Source organism: Oncorhynchus gorbuscha, linkage group LG21 (assembly GCF_021184085.1).
Source record: "Oncorhynchus gorbuscha isolate QuinsamMale2020 ecotype Even-year linkage group LG21, OgorEven_v1.0, whole genome shotgun sequence".
In the NCBI taxonomy this organism is placed as follows: Eukaryota; Metazoa; Chordata; class Actinopteri; order Salmoniformes; family Salmonidae; genus Oncorhynchus; species Oncorhynchus gorbuscha.
Window position 1 is genome coordinate 14,306,007 of NC_060193.1, and position 15,707 is coordinate 14,321,713.

The 15,707-nt window shown below is 41.7% G+C and overlaps 1 protein-coding gene across 1 annotated transcript in view; it reads right to left on the reverse strand.

Moving 5' to 3' along the window:
• Positions 1–3,814, reverse strand: part of LOC124007798 (astrocytic phosphoprotein PEA-15-like) — a 60,130-nt gene extending 56,316 nt beyond the window's left edge. Inside the window, exon 1 of the mRNA XM_046318569.1 lies at positions 3,401–3,814. The gene's annotated coding sequence lies outside the window, so the exon portion shown is untranslated. The remainder of the gene's footprint in view (positions 1–3,400) is intronic.
• Between the last annotated feature and the right edge of the window lie 11,893 nt (positions 3,815–15,707).

The following is a 15,707-nucleotide window of genomic DNA, read 5'->3' on the forward strand; positions in this document are numbered from 1 at the left end:
CGGCCAGGTTCTCCACGGCATGGCGAGCAGCAGACAATTCCTGCTCGTGTCTGCCGAGCATGGCTCCTTGGATCTCGACGGCAGTGTTACGAGCGTCTGTAGTCGCTGGGTCCATTCCTTGGTCGGATCCTTCTGTTATGCAGGTGAATGAGGACCCAAAAGCGACTTGGCGAAAACAGAGTTTTTAATCCAGTAAGATATTTAACAAAACAAAAGGCATAATACTACTCGTAAAGACGAGAACAGACTGGAGACATGATCAAGAACTGCAGGTTGCCTCGGGAAGGCACTTGAACCTAGCAGACTCAGACACCTGCTCACCACGCAGCATCTGAGGGAAACACGACACGACAGGGCAAAACATAGACACAGCACGGTGAATATAGACAAGGATCCGACAGGGCAGGTACGGAAAACAAGGAGAGAAATAGGGACTCTAATCAGGGAAAAGGATCGGGAACAGGTGTGGGAAGACTAAATGATTGATTAGGGGAATGGGAACAGCTGGGAGCAGGAACGGAACGATAGAGAGAAGAGAGAGCGAGAGAGTGAGAGAGGGAGGGGGAGAGAGAGGGATAGAAAGAGGGAAAGAACCTAATAAGACCAGCAGAGGGAAACGAATAGAAGGGGAAGCACAGGGACAAGACATGATAATAAATGACAAAACATGACAGTGTGTGTGTGTGTGTGTGTGTGTGTGTGTGTGTGTGTGTGTGTGTGTGTGTGTGTGTGTGTGTGTGTGTGTGTGTGTGTGTGTGTGTGTGTGTGTGTGTGTGTGTGTGTGTGTGTGTGTGTGTGTGTGTGTGTGTGTGTGTCTGCCTGCGCATGTGTGTGAGCGTGTGCGTTTCTGTGTACATTTGTGTGTGACTGAATCACAATAAATCTGGATCCAAATCTGTTCCAGAATGGAATCATGGTTTGAAAGATTTTGGGGAGATTTCCAATTCCAAAATTCTCTCCAGAGTTCAACGCAATATAAACAGTTACAGCTCAATGATGTAACACGGGACAAAATGATGTAACACAGGATCCAACAGGAGGATCCCTTTGAGACAGAGCTTCCTCTACATCTGGCAGAGTGAGATGAACGTGTTAACATTCCAGAGCTATAACGGATACTGTGCATTGTCACGAGCACATCCCGACTCCCTTATGTGCAGAGACTGCCAACACCAATACAGAAACACTGCTGTATCTTAAATCATATCATGACAAAGCATTTCATTTATAGAGTCCTTTCCTTCTAGAAGAGAGTGGGGAATTCCTTCATCCACAAGGCATCTAAGTGAGTCAGTCAGAAAATTCTCAATGGTCACAGTACAGAAAGTTCTGCTCTGATCTGTAAAGCCAAAATAACAACAGGGTGTGTCTCCTGGATGTGGTGGTAGATATGTGACATTGAGTCAGCTTTCTGGTTGAATGATTCTCTCTCTCTCTCTCTCCCCATCTCTCTCTCTCTCTCTCTCTCTCTCTCTCTCTCTCTCTCTCTCTCTCTCTCTCTCTCTCTCTCTCTCTCTCTCTCTCTCTCTGTCTCTCTCTGTCTGTCTCTGTCTCTCGCTGTCTCTCTCTGTCTCTCTCTGCCAGGCCGGGCAGTGTGCTCCCATTTGATCTATTGATTTCAGTGTTTTTGCTCGGTGGACAAAAATGGCCAGTGCAGCAGAAATGTGCTTCCCCTTGGCTACTTCCTGTCTGTGTCTGTGGGAATGTTAGTGGTCGAGTGTTTGCAGCCGTCTCTGAGTCAACTAAAAGGGGTTTCAGGAAGACATTTAAAATCATTAAACACAAAAACAACTGGTCCTTTTCTAATAGCACAGATCAGAGCAGAACTTTCTTTGCTGTGACAGTTTAAGCGTTATACCCTGTTACAGAATGACCTTGGACAATATAAATATAGCCTGTTACCAAATATGTGCTTTTAACCAAATATCATTGGCCTAGTACACACACTCAGGTAGAACAGATGTGTAAAACATTTGACACAACGTGTTATGGTACATTTTTGTACACAAGTATTGTGCACATACATATCATTAGTCAAACTAGTGGAAGTGTACTTGGTATATTTGGAATGTCACTTTTGAGAGGAAAAGCAGTGACAGGAAATGCAGTGACAGGAAATGCAGTGACAGGAAATGCAGTGACAGGAAATGCAGTGACAGGAAATGCAGTGACAGGAAATGCAGTGACAGCTGTCATCCTCTGCTTAACCATGTTTACAACACTGTGCACCAAATCACTGACAGAAATGAGAATGAAATCGACCAAAAATGATATCTTGATGATAATACATTAGTAATGCATTAGTACTAATTAACCACCTAATAATGTTGTTATCATTTCATTACAGTAGTGTTAGTAATAACACTATTGTCTCAATAATCATCCTTATTCATTACAGTATAGCCCAACAGTAGTCATTCAGCAAGCAGTCATTTCCCCCCCCCCCCCCCCCAATTTCTCACTCGCGAGTCGTGCACACGTTCGTGCATGTTGATGCTGGACTCGCGCAACACTCGGGATTAATAATGATGAAGGCTCGACATTTTCCCCATTCATTCCTACTCACGAGGCACCGATGAACACCAACTGACACTAACTAGATCAGAGGTTGTTATTTTAATATCCATTATTATCGTCCGACATTGAACATCATAGAATGTTCCAGATGTATGGGTTGCCATTCGATGTTAAAATAAAATCATTTTATTAAAGGATGGGATTTGATACTACTGCACTGTTGGAGTTATGAACACAAGCATTTCTCTACACCCGCAATAACATCTGCTATATATGTGTATGTGACAAATATCATTTTATTTTATTTGAAGAGGTTAACGTTGTCTACGCAACAATGTGTAGAAAGCAGGAGTGACAGCCTACACAATATCATCACAACGATTAATCCATAAATCAACTCAATTAAATGGTCCTTAGTTGGAGGATAGGGCCGTCTCCTTTAACGGTTCAACCGTCAGGTCCATGTAAACCGGTTCATTCAAGCCGGGTTCTCTTCCGAGTAACCAGCCATCATTCAAACCAAGGAAAATTACCGGCATTGTTAACTTGTTGGGAAATGGGTCATCATCCCAGACAAAAAAAAACAACGACAACTAAATGAAAATGAACCATGTCAAGCGTTTTGAAACACACCATTATGAAAGTATCATGGTTTATGGTCCATTGTGTGTGGGAATGCACACCGATGGTGCAAAAATGACGATAGGCTATAGTTTACAGCAAGTCCAAAGATTGATTATTGATTATTTGATCATGACAAAGTTCCACAAGCAAAACTACAGCCGAACACATTCGCACACAATACAATATATAACACCAACATTATTATATCATCAAAACGAATGAGTGAAGACAGAAACGAAAAGATGACTTGGTGACTTACCCTGGGTTCTGTGTAGGCTATGAGTCAGCGAAGCGAGAGAGATGATCTGTGTCTGTGCGTAAGAGAAAGTGTTCACTTCTATCACACAACTTTATTCAAATGTGATTTATATTTGATTTACACGCGTACAATCTTGCTGCAAAGTACTCTTCCTCAGTCAGCTCCGCTATCCAGAATGTAGTTGGTTTAGGATGTTGTTAGCTGTAAGACCGCTGTCTTGTAATGGATTTTATTGTATAGCCTAAATGTATAAAAGCGATTACAAAAGCAATTCTTATGTTGAAATTATATTAGCTAGTGTGGATAAATGCGTTGTTTTTTTTGGTCCAGGCAAGTTTGATCCGTCCGTCAGGTTGTAAGTAGCATAAACTACACAGTCTTGCCGGATCGTGGATGGAAACGCCTTTTCCTACTGGTATGCTGGCAGCACAAACGATGATGTTACTTTGTATGCTAATAAGCAATCCTTCAAAAATAAAAGCCCACATTTTAAAACATTGCAATGTGGATTACTCATGTTTAATGTAGATTAAACATGTTTTAAGGCCAATAACGAAAAAAATGAAATTGGACACTGGTATGTTGAGAAAATGGGACTGTAGAGAGAGAACTGTTCTACCTGTATCAGCTAAAGTGGGTGGAGAATAGAATACTCAGTGGCGTCTAACTAACCAAATATGTGTCGTTTTAGAGGGGGGCTGTGTCATACATACCCAGCAGCACTTCCTTGCCCACCAACCTAGAGCCTCCAATGCAATACAATGTAATATACTTTACATGGGATACATATTGACTTGTTTCAGCTAAAGTGGGATGGAAAATACTCTCTACTAACCAAATATGGTTGGTTTTGGAGGGGGACTGTGTTATACACGTATGTATTTAGTCATGCATGTTATATGAATTCCAAAACATTAAATGAATCTACTGTTGTTCTGTTCAATATCAGTTGTAAAGACTGAACACTTTTATGTTGTTGCTTACTTTGTTCTCCCAGCGTGAAATAAAATGTAAACAAAGACACAATGTACACAATGATGGACTGGCACACCTGTTAACGACCTAGAGTCACCTAATGGTGATGGTAATAGACCAACCTTTACACATTGAAATCAGCCTCAGGCAAGCCCTGACGTGCCAATGCATCAAGTCAATCGCTTGACAAATAAAATGTTTTTTTTTGTGGTAGTATCCTAGGAAAATCATGTTGCTATAGGTTTACATCACCCCTGTTATGCAAAGCCTTCCAATGATTTACTTAAACACACTTTGGTCACAATCAAATCAAAGGTTTGCCTCTTGGACTGATTCATAGATCATTGATCATCTCTCCAAATTGCAATTTGTGAGAAATACAAGTGATTATTACTTGGCCTTTGTCTTATTAAAATCCTCCATGTTTAGCATTCCACGAACAAAGACAAAAGATTCAACGTTATTTTCAAGCAAATGATTACAAAGGGAGAAGCACCACACACATGCAGTGAAATGTGCAGCAGTACTCAGTAGACAAACAATTTACACCGGCACTCCAGATATTGTTGTTCTTTTTGTTACTTGTTTAAGGTCAAAGGTCACCACTGTAATTCAAAACCTGTATCCCCATTTCGCTTTATTGATCTTCCAGCAGTTTTCAATGAGAGGTTGACCTACAGATTGAGCTCAGTAATCTGTCATTCAGGGATAAAAACCAAGAAAGGACACTATTCGGCCCAGTTTATATTTGACTCATTTAAGATTAAGACTTTCTCTATAGAAGACCCAAATATTGAGGCCACTGCAACAGTTATACACTTACCGGACAGTTTATTAGGTAACGCACCCCAGTCACGAAAATGGAACACTCCTACGAACAGTGAGTCACCGGACGTGGCTTGCTATATAAAGCAGGCTGACAGGCATCGAGGCATTCAGTTCAATCAAATCAAATCAAAGTTTATTGGTCACATACACGTGATTAGCAGATGTTATTGTGGGTGTAGCGAAATGATTGTGCTTCTAGCTCTGACAGTGCAATAAAATCTAACAAGTAATATCTAACAAATTACCGTAAGGACCGGCGCTGGGGATGAGAAGCAAGTACGGAGAGTCAAACAATTGTTTACAGACAGATTATTTCACTTACAGTTCACTGTATCACAAATCCAGTGGGTCAGAAGTTTACATACACTAAGTTGACTCTGGCTTTAAACAGCTTGGAAAATTCAAGAAAATAATGTCATGGCTTTGGAAGCTTTTGATAGGCTAATTGACATCATTTGAGTCAATTGGAGGTGTGGATGTATTTCAAGGCCTACCTTCAAATTCAGTGCATCTTTGCTTGACATCATGGGAAAATCAAAAGAAATCCGCCAAAACCTCAGAAAAAATGGTAGACCTCCACAAGTCTGGTTCATCCTTGGGGGAAATTTCCAAATGCCTGAAGGTACCATGTTCATCTGTATAAACAATAGTACACAAGTATAAGCAACATAGGACCATGCAGCCATCATACCGCTCAGGAAGAAGACTGTGTTCTAGAGATAAACATATTTTGGTGCAAAATGTGCAAATAGTTCCCAGAACAACAGCAAATGACCTTGTGAAGATGCTGGAGGAAACAGGTACCAAAGTATCTATATCCACAGTAAAAACAAGTCCTAATCGACATCACCTGAAAGGCCGCTCAGCAAGGAAGAAGCCATCGCTCCAAAATTGCCATAAAAAAGCCAGACTATGGTTTGCAACTGCACGTGGGGACAAAGATCCTACTTTTTGGAGAAATGTTCTCTGGTCTGATGAAACAAAAATATAACTGTTTGGCCATAATGACCATCGTTATGTTTGGAGGAAAACGGGGGAGGCTTTTTCCAGGAGGGAATGGAGAACTTCACAAAATAGATTGCATCATGAGGTAGGAAAATTATGTGGATATATTGAAGCAACGTCGCAAGACATCAGTCAGGAAGTTAAAGCTTGGTCGTAAATCGGTCTTCCAAATGGACAATGACCCCAAGCATACTTACAAAGTTATGGCAAAATGGTTTAAGGACAACAAAGTCAAGGTATTGGAGTGGCCATCACAAAGCCCTGACCTCAATCCTATATAACATTTGTGGGCAGAACTGAAAAAGCATGTGCGAGCAAGGAGGCGTACCAGCTCTGTCAGGAGGAATGGGCCAAAATTCACCCAACTTATTGTGGGACGCTTGTGGAAGGATACCCTAAACATTTGACCCAAGTTAAACAATTTAAAGGCATTGCTACCAAATACTAATTGAGTGTATGTAAACTTCTCACCCACTGGGAATGTGATGAAAGAAATAAAAGCTGAAATAAATAATTCTCTCTACTATTATTCTGGTATTTCACATTCTTACAATAAAGTGGTGATTATAACTGACCTAAAACAGGGATTTTATACTAGGATGAAATATCAGGAATTGTGAAAAATTGAGTTTAAATGTATTTGGTTAAGGTGGATGTAAACTTCTGACTTCAACTGTATATAAAAATAATTCAAACTTTTTCAAATTCAAACTTCTTTTTAACTATCTTCCACGTGGTAGAATAATATTGAAGACATCAGAACTATGAAATAACACATATGGAATCATGTAGTAACCAAAAAAGTGTTAAACAAATCAAAATATGTTTAATATTTGAGATTCTTCAAATAGCCACCCCTTTCCTTGATGACAGCTTTGCACACTCTTGACATTCGCTGAATCAGCTTCACCTGGAATGCTTTTCCAACAGTCTTGAAGGAGTTCCCACATATGCTGAGCACTAGTCGGCTGCTTTACCTTCACTCTGCTGCCCGATTCATCACAAACCATCTAAATTTGGTTGAAGTTGGGGGATTGTGGAGGCCAGGTCATCTGATGCAGCACTCCATCAATTTCCAATTGTGTTGGGTCATTGTCCTGTTGAAAAACAAATTATTGTCCCACTAAGCCCAAACCAGATGGGATGGCGTATCGCTGTAGAATTTTGTGGCAGCTGTTCTGGTTAAGTGTGCCTTGTATTCTAAATAAATCACAGACAGTGTCACCAGCAAAGCACCCCACCCCCTAACACCCCCTCCTCCATGATTCAGGGTGGGAAATACAAAAACAGATATCATATTTTTGATGTCTTCACTATTATTCTACAATGTAGAAAATAGTAAGAAATAAAGAAAAATGAGTATGCAAATTAACTGAATCCCCAAAAAACATTTCCACTGCATTTCAGCCATGCCATAAAAGGACCAGCTGACATCATGTCAGTGAATCTCTTTGTTAACACAGATATCAGTGTTGACAAGGACAAGTCTGGAGATCACTCTGTCATGCTGATTGAGTTCAAATAACAGACTGGAAGCTTCAAAAGGAGGGTGGTGCTTGGAATCATTGTTCTTCCTTTGTCAACCATGGTTGCCTGCAAGGAAACACGTGCCGTCATCATTGCTTTGCACAAAAAGGGCTTCACAGGCAAGGATATTGCTGCCAGTAAATTTGCACCTAAATCAACCATTTATCGGATCATCAAGAACTTCAAGGAGAGCGGTTCAATTGTTGTGAAGAAGACTTCAGGGCGCACAAGAAAGTCCAGCAAGTGCCAGGACCGTCTCCTAAAGTTGATTCAGCTGCGGGATCGGGGCAACACCCGTACAGAGCTTGCTCAGGAATGGCAGCAGGCAGGTGTGAGTGCATCTCCATGCACAGTGAGGTAAAGACTTTTGGAGGATGGCCTGGTGTCAAGAAGGGCAGCAAAGAAGCCACTTCTCTCCAGGAAAAACAGACTGATATTCTGCAAAAGGTACAAGGATTGGACTGCTGATGACTGGGGTAAAGTCATTTTCTCTGATGAATCCACTTTCCTATTGTTTGGGGCAAGGTGAACGCAACCATCACCTACCAACAGTAAAGCATCCTGAGACCATTCATGTGTGGGGTTGCTTCTCAGCCAAGGGATTGGGCTCAATCACAAATTTGCCTAAGAACACACCCATGAATAAAGAATGGTACCAACACATTCCATGAGAACAACTTCTCCCAACCACCCAGGAACAGTTTGGTTACAAACAATGCCTTTCCAGCATGATGGAACATCTTTCCATAAGGCAAAAGGGGTAACTAAGTGGCTCGGGGAACAAAACATAAATATTTTGGGTCCATGGCCAGGAAACTCCCCAGACCTTAACCCCATTGAGAACTTGTGGTCAATCCTCAAGAGGCGGGTGGACAAACGAAAAAACACCAATTCTGACAAACTCCAAACATTGATTATGCAAGAATGGGCTGCCATCAGTCAGGATGTGGCCCAGAAGTTAATTAACAGCATGCCAGGGCAGATTGCAGAGGTCTTGAAAAAGAAGGGTCAACACTGCAAATATTGACTCTTTGCATCAACTTCATGTAATTGTAAATTAAAGCTTTTGACACTTATGAAATGCTTATAATTATATTTCATTATTCCATAGTAACATCTGAGAAAAATATCTAAAGACACTGAAGCAGCAAACTTTGTGGAAATTAATATTTGTGTCATTCTCAAAACTTTTGGCCACGACTGTATATAAAGTGTAATATTGGGATGCAAACTCAAAATGTCACATATTTCAACTCTATATCTGAAATGGTACAGATCTCTTCTTTAATTTAAGGTCATAACCATGTGTGTGAGGTGTATTCTTTTGTTTCAAAGTAGATTTGTTTTCAGACTACCAAGAATCACTCGTTGTGACCCTGCTATAGCCCACTGCAGTAAAAGGTTAATGTGTTAGGTTAGATTACTCGTTGGATATTACTGCATTGCTGGAACCAGAAGCACAAGCATTTTGCTACACTCACATTAACATCTGCTAACCATGTGTATGTGACAAATAAAATTGGATTTGATTTTGATTTTAAGACATTTCTTGTGAAGGTAGACAGGCCAGCAGAGCGCTGTTTACCCAGGAGCTTGAATCTATCCGGCATATATAGCATACACCTCTCTGAATTATCTAGTGTTATAGCATTTTCCGATAATTACACATTTGTGAAATCGTACACATTAGCTCTGTTATATTGACTGCACTCATGTATCCCAACCAAGTGTGGGCTTAACTTTAGAGGAGGTCCACGAGTTCCTGAAGCATGCTGTGTTCTATCTGGTATCATACGAAAAGAAGCACAGTGAAAAAGTACTACATTTTCTTCAGAAAGACAGAAGTATCTGTGCTCTGACAAATGCACAAAGAATGACTCATCTGTGTCTAAACTTCTAATTCCAAAGACAACCAAAAGGATTCATCGACCAAATAATGGTTCATCGACCAAATAATTAACGGGTACAATTATATTTTGAAGTCACATGTGAAGGAACAATTTGTGTCACCTGTGTCTTTTGCAAGTCAACAATTACAGAGTCTGTTTAGTTACAGCGAAAAGGTTATGCCAAATGTGCCTTGCATGGCCCAAAACTGCTGGTGTTTTGATCATGTAATAGTGCCTGTGATCTTGAAGTCACATTGGAAAGTTATAGCCAGCTATAGATATGCGACATATGCTAGCGGTAATAGCATTACATCAAATGGAACAATTATGGATTCCTTAAGCCAGTATGAAAGAGAATAAGAGGATACACTAATTCCACTTCCACTACCCTTTTTCTCTCGACATTCCCAAAGTTTAGCATGTCTTTGTAGAGGGACTCTTATTTTGAAAAGATACATTTCGCGTTCGTGCTGCCATCATAATATCCTGCTGCTAGGAAAACGGCAATCCCCCCCCTCTCTCTTTCAATTCAAGGGCTTTATTGGCATGGGAAACATATGTTAACATTTCCAAAGCAAGTGAAGTAGACAATAAACAAAAGTGAAATAAACAATAAAAAATTAACGAAAATATTACACTTTCGCTATCCTCTCTCGGTTTTCGTTCCCGGTCACACGCGCTGTCTGGGTCCTAACTAGTTACCATGAACACAAAGTCATAAACCCCGCCCATTTCTAACATTTATCTTCTTAAAATCAGATTTTAAACCTAACCCTAACCTGAAACCTAATTTTAACCACACTGCTAACCTTATTCCTAACCCCTAACCTTAAATTATCAGCCAATTTTGTTGGTAACTAGTGGAAAACGTCTGATATTGTTGCTTTGCAGACACTCGCATTTTTCCAAGCTGATGTCACCGCGCTATCCGGTTCGCAAATCCTACCTCGTTTTCCCTCCCTCCCTCCATCCCCTACACAATTCCCATCCAACTCTTTTTCTACTATTTCAGTGTGCCATCGGAAGCGCGAGATGCCAGAAAAAGCGCTAGGGATATGGCATGGAATTCTCTAGACTGCGGAATTAGGTTTGTTTATCACAATTAAAAAACATCAGAATTACAATTTTCTCTCAACTTTGATGCAGTTGTAGCCAAATTTGTAGGCCTGCTGTTATTCACCAGCCACTTCCGGCTTAATACGTGATTATCCTGGGGATGAGGTTATCCTACTATAGGGTTTATTACAAGTAGACTCCGAAATATGACATAGATGCAGAAAGTAAACAGCACAGCGCGTCAATTTCCACAACAACTAATAGAGGCTCAACTTCTCCACTGTTTTGGTCACCTGGCTACAAAGAAAACCAGTGCAGATACTGTGTGAAGTCTTGCATCTTGCTCATCTCAATATCTGTGGTGCTTCTCGTGGCAACGCTCTTTAAGCTAAGTCCACCTTTAAACTGTCATCTTGTAGCTATCCTAGACCCAGGCTATGTGGGTGGGATGTGGTGGGTTGAGTATTATGGGAGAAGCAGAGGAGTGAGATGGAGAGAGAAGGGACAGCTGTTTTTGGCTAGAGAGAATGGAATGTCCTCCTTTATTTAAAAGTGTAACTTTAGACGCAGACATGCCACACTTTCACAGGGGTGTTTAATGGAGGTAGAGATGTGTGTGTGTGTGTGTGTGTGTGTGTGTGTGTGTGTGTGTGTGTGTGTGTGTGTGTGTGTGTGTGTGTGTGTGTGTGTGTGTGTGTGTGTGTGTGTGTGTGTGTGTGTGTGTGTGTGTGTGTATTAGAGCCGGGGTGATATGGACAGAAATCTTGAATAGATGTGAAAACGATATCAAATCAAATCAAAATCAAATCAAATTTATTTATATAGCCCTTCGTACATCAGCTGATATCTCAAAGTGCTGTACAGAAACCCAGCCTAAAACCCCAAACAGCAAACAATGCAGGTGTAAAAGCACGGTGGCTAGGAAAAACTCCCTAGAAAGGCCAAAACCTAGGAAGAAACCTAGAGAGGAACCGGGCTATGTGGGGTGGCCAGTCCTCTTCTGGCTGTGCCGGGTAGAGATTATAACAGAACATGACCAAGATGTTCAAATGTTCATAAATGACCAGCATGGTCAAATAATAATAAAGTATGTAGGACAATAACATGCTGTGTTTTTGTCTTAGGTCTCTCTTTATGTAGTGTTGTGGTGTCGTGATGTGTGTTTCGTCCTTTATTTTTAATCCCAGTCCCCACAGGAGGCCGTTTGCCTGTTGGTAGGCCGTCATTGTAATAAGAATGTGTTCTTAACTGATTTGCCTAGTTAAATAAAATTAATCAATATAACAATGTGCACCACAGTTTTTCTTAATTATCTTTTGAACTTCTACTACTAGTTTGATGGTTGTGGTGTCAGGTGTGTGTGTACTGGTAGCGGAGTCAGGTGTGTGTGTACTGGTAGCGGAGTCAGGTGTGTGTGTACTGGTAGCGGAGTCAGGTGTGTGTGTATTGGTAGTGGAGTCAGGTGTGTGTGTACTGGTAGCGGAGTCAGGTGTGTGTGTACTGGTAGCGGAGTCAGGTGTGTGTGTACTGGTAGCGGAGTCAGGTGTGTGTGTACTGGTAGCGGAGTCAGGTGTGTGTGTATTGGTAGTGGAGTCAGGTGTGTGTGTACTGGTAGCGGAGTCAGGTGTGTGTGTACTGGTAGCGGAGTCAGGTGTGTGTGTACTGGTAGCGGAGTCAGGTGTGTGTGTACTGGTAGCGGAGTCAGGTGTGTGTGTATTGGTAGTGGAGTCAGGTGTGTGTGTACTGGTAGCGGAGTCAGGTGTGTGTGTACTGGTAGCGGAGTCAGGTGTGTGTGTACTGGTAGCGGAGTCAGGTGTGTGTGTACTGGTAGTGGAGTCAGGTGTGTGTGTACTGGTAGCGGAGTCAGGTGTGTGTGTACTGGTAGCGGATTCAGGTGTGTGAGTCAGGTGTGTGTGTACTGGTAGCGGAGTCAGGTGTGTGTGTACTGGTAGCGGAGTCAGGTGTGTGTGTACTGGTAGCGGAGTCAGGTGTGTGTGTTCTGGTAGCGGAGTCAGGTGTGTGAGTCAGGTGTGTGTGTACTGGTAGCGGAGTCAGGTGTGTGTGTACTGGTAGCGGAGTCAGGTGTGTGTGTTCTGGTAGCGGAGTCAGGTGTGTGAGTCAGGTGTGTGTGTACTGGTAGCGGAGTCAGGTGTGTGTGTGTACTGGTAGTGGAGTCAGGTGTGTGTGTACTGGTAGCGGAGTCAGGTGTGTGTGTTCTGGTAGTGGAGTCAGGTCTGTGTGTACTGGTAGCGGAGTCAGGTGTGTGTGTTCTGGTAGTGGAGTCAGGTGTGTGTGTTCTGGTAGTGGAGTCAGGTGTGTGTGTACTGGTAGCGGAGTCAGGTGTGTGTGTTCTGGTAGTGGAGTCAGGTGTGTGTGTTCTGGTAGTGGAGTCAGGTGTGTGTGTACTGGTAGTGGAGTCAGGTGCAGGAGAGCAGAGAGCTGTGAACAGGCACACACTTTATTGAGGCAGAAGAAACCAACAGACGGACGCCACTGAGTCAAAACCTCAAGCCAATAAGGCAAAAGTGCAAAGCGTGCCACAATAATTATGTTCAAACAAATAAACATACCTCGTGACAAAACACGGGAAATACGAACACCAGTCTGGCGCGTCAAACATGACACGTAACACACAACAATATCACACAAAGACATGGAGGGGAACAGAGGAATAAATACATGCAGTGTGATTAGGAAATGAAAACCAGGTGTGCAAAACAAGACAAAACAAATGGATCAATGAAAAGTGGAGCGGCGATGGCTAGAAAGCCAGAACGAGGAGAGGAGCGAACTTTGGAGGAAGTCGTGACATGGAGCCATAAAATGTCCCAATAACAATCACCCATATATTTCTTTTCAAACTTAACATTTCTCTAGCATAGACTACTTATCATAATGAATAATATCAACAAATGCCTGGGATAAGTGATCGGTATGGTCAGTGTCGATCATTTTTGCGTTATCATCCCAGCTCTAGTGTGTAAATACCTCTCTCTCTCTCTGTCTCTCTGTCTCTCTCTGTGTGTGTGTGTGTGTGTGTGTGTGTGTGTGTGTGTGTGTGTGTGCGTGCGTGCGTGCGTGCGTGCGTGTGTGTGTGTTGAAGAGGGCCTGTCGCCATATCTGAATATGCCCTGATCTGTTTAAAAGCAGCATTAGTACTCTAAGAACTGTGCCAGAAAGTGTGAGAAATGAACAGAGACTGCATCCCAAATGGCACCCTATTCTCTGTATACAGTAGTGCACTACGTTTGACCCTATTCCCCATGTCTTTACATCCAAACTCATTATGGTATTGAATATCATCTGGTATCCTAATATGAAACGTGAATACACACCCCTGACATGTTTTATGTGAAAGGGCTTGTGTGTGTTAGGATGGATGACACTAGACAAGTAATTGCACGTATAATCTTTATTGTATTATTCAAAATGATAATACGAAGTACAAGCTGGACTCCACAAGACCAAATGACTTTATAATTACAAATCTCCATGACAATAATATCGGATGTGACATAATGAAAATAGGTAGCTATAAAGCATAGATAGATTATTTTAAGTTGGAATCATTATTACCAAAGTGCAAAGTTTGGTGACAGAATGACGGTTTCTGCTGTTTGTGCCGTCGTTCTGTTACCAAACTTTGCATCTGCACTGTTCAACTACCTTATAGGCCCATGGCTTTCTTCATCATATTGACAGTTGGTTTCAAGAATAACACTTGCATATTGTTTTTGACTTATGCAAATCCTCTTCCCGTTCTATATTTGCATACATCTAACAGAAAAGGGCTGATTGGTGGTCCCTCGTTGCTGAAGCCGATACAGCACAATAGCCAAACGGAAAACAGAACAAAGAAATACAGTTGAAGTCAGAAGTTTACATACACTTAGGTTGGAGTCATTTAAACTCGTTTGTCAACCATTCCACATATTTCTTGTTAACAAACGATCGGTTAGGACATCTACTTTGTGCATGACACAAGTCATTTTTCCAACAATTGTTTTACAGACAGGTTATTTCACTTATAACTCACTGTATCAAAATTCCAGTGGGTCAGAAGTTCACATACATTAAGTTGACTGTGGCTTTAAACAGCTTGGAAAATTCCAGAAAGAATGGCATGGCTTTAGAAGCTTCTGATAAGCTATATGAAATCATTTGAGTCAATTGGAGGTGTACCTGTGCTGTGGATGTCTTTCAAGGCCTACTTTCAAACTCAGTGCCTCTTTGATTGACATCATGGGAAAATCAAAAGAAATCAGCCAAGATCTCAGAAGAAAAATTGTAGACCTCCACAAGTCTGGTTCAGCCTTGGGAGCAGTATCTATATCCACAGTAAAACAGGTCATATATCCACATAACCGTAAAGGCCGCTCAGCAAGGAAGAAGTCACTGCTCCAAAACTGCCATAAAAAAGCCAAACTACGGTTTGCAACTGCACATGGGTACAAAGATTGTACTATTTGGAGAAATGTCCTCTGTTCTGATTAAATAAAAATAGAACTGTTTGACCATAATGACCATCGTTATGTTTGAAGCATGGGGGTAGCAGCATCATTTTGTGGGGGTGCTTTGCTGCAGGAGAGACTGGTGCACTTCACAAAATAGATGAGATAGGAAAATTACGTGGATATATTGAAGCAACATCTCAAGACATCAGTCAGGAGGTTAAAGCTTGGTCGCAAATGGGTCTTCCAAATGAACAATGACCCTAAGCATACTTCCAAAGTCTTGGCAAAATGGCTCAAGGACAACAGTCAAGGTATTGGAGTGGACATCACAAAGCCCTGACCTCAGTCCTATAGAAAATGTGTGTGCAGAACTGAAAAAGCATGTGCGAGCAAGGAGGCCTACAAACCTGACTCAGTTACACCAGCTCTGTCATGAGGAATGGGCCGAATTTCACCCAACTTATTGTGGGAAGCTTGTGGAAGGATTCCCTAAACATTTGACCCAAGTTAAACAATTTAAAACCAATGCTATCAAATACTAATTGAGTGTATGTAAACTTCTGACCCACTGGG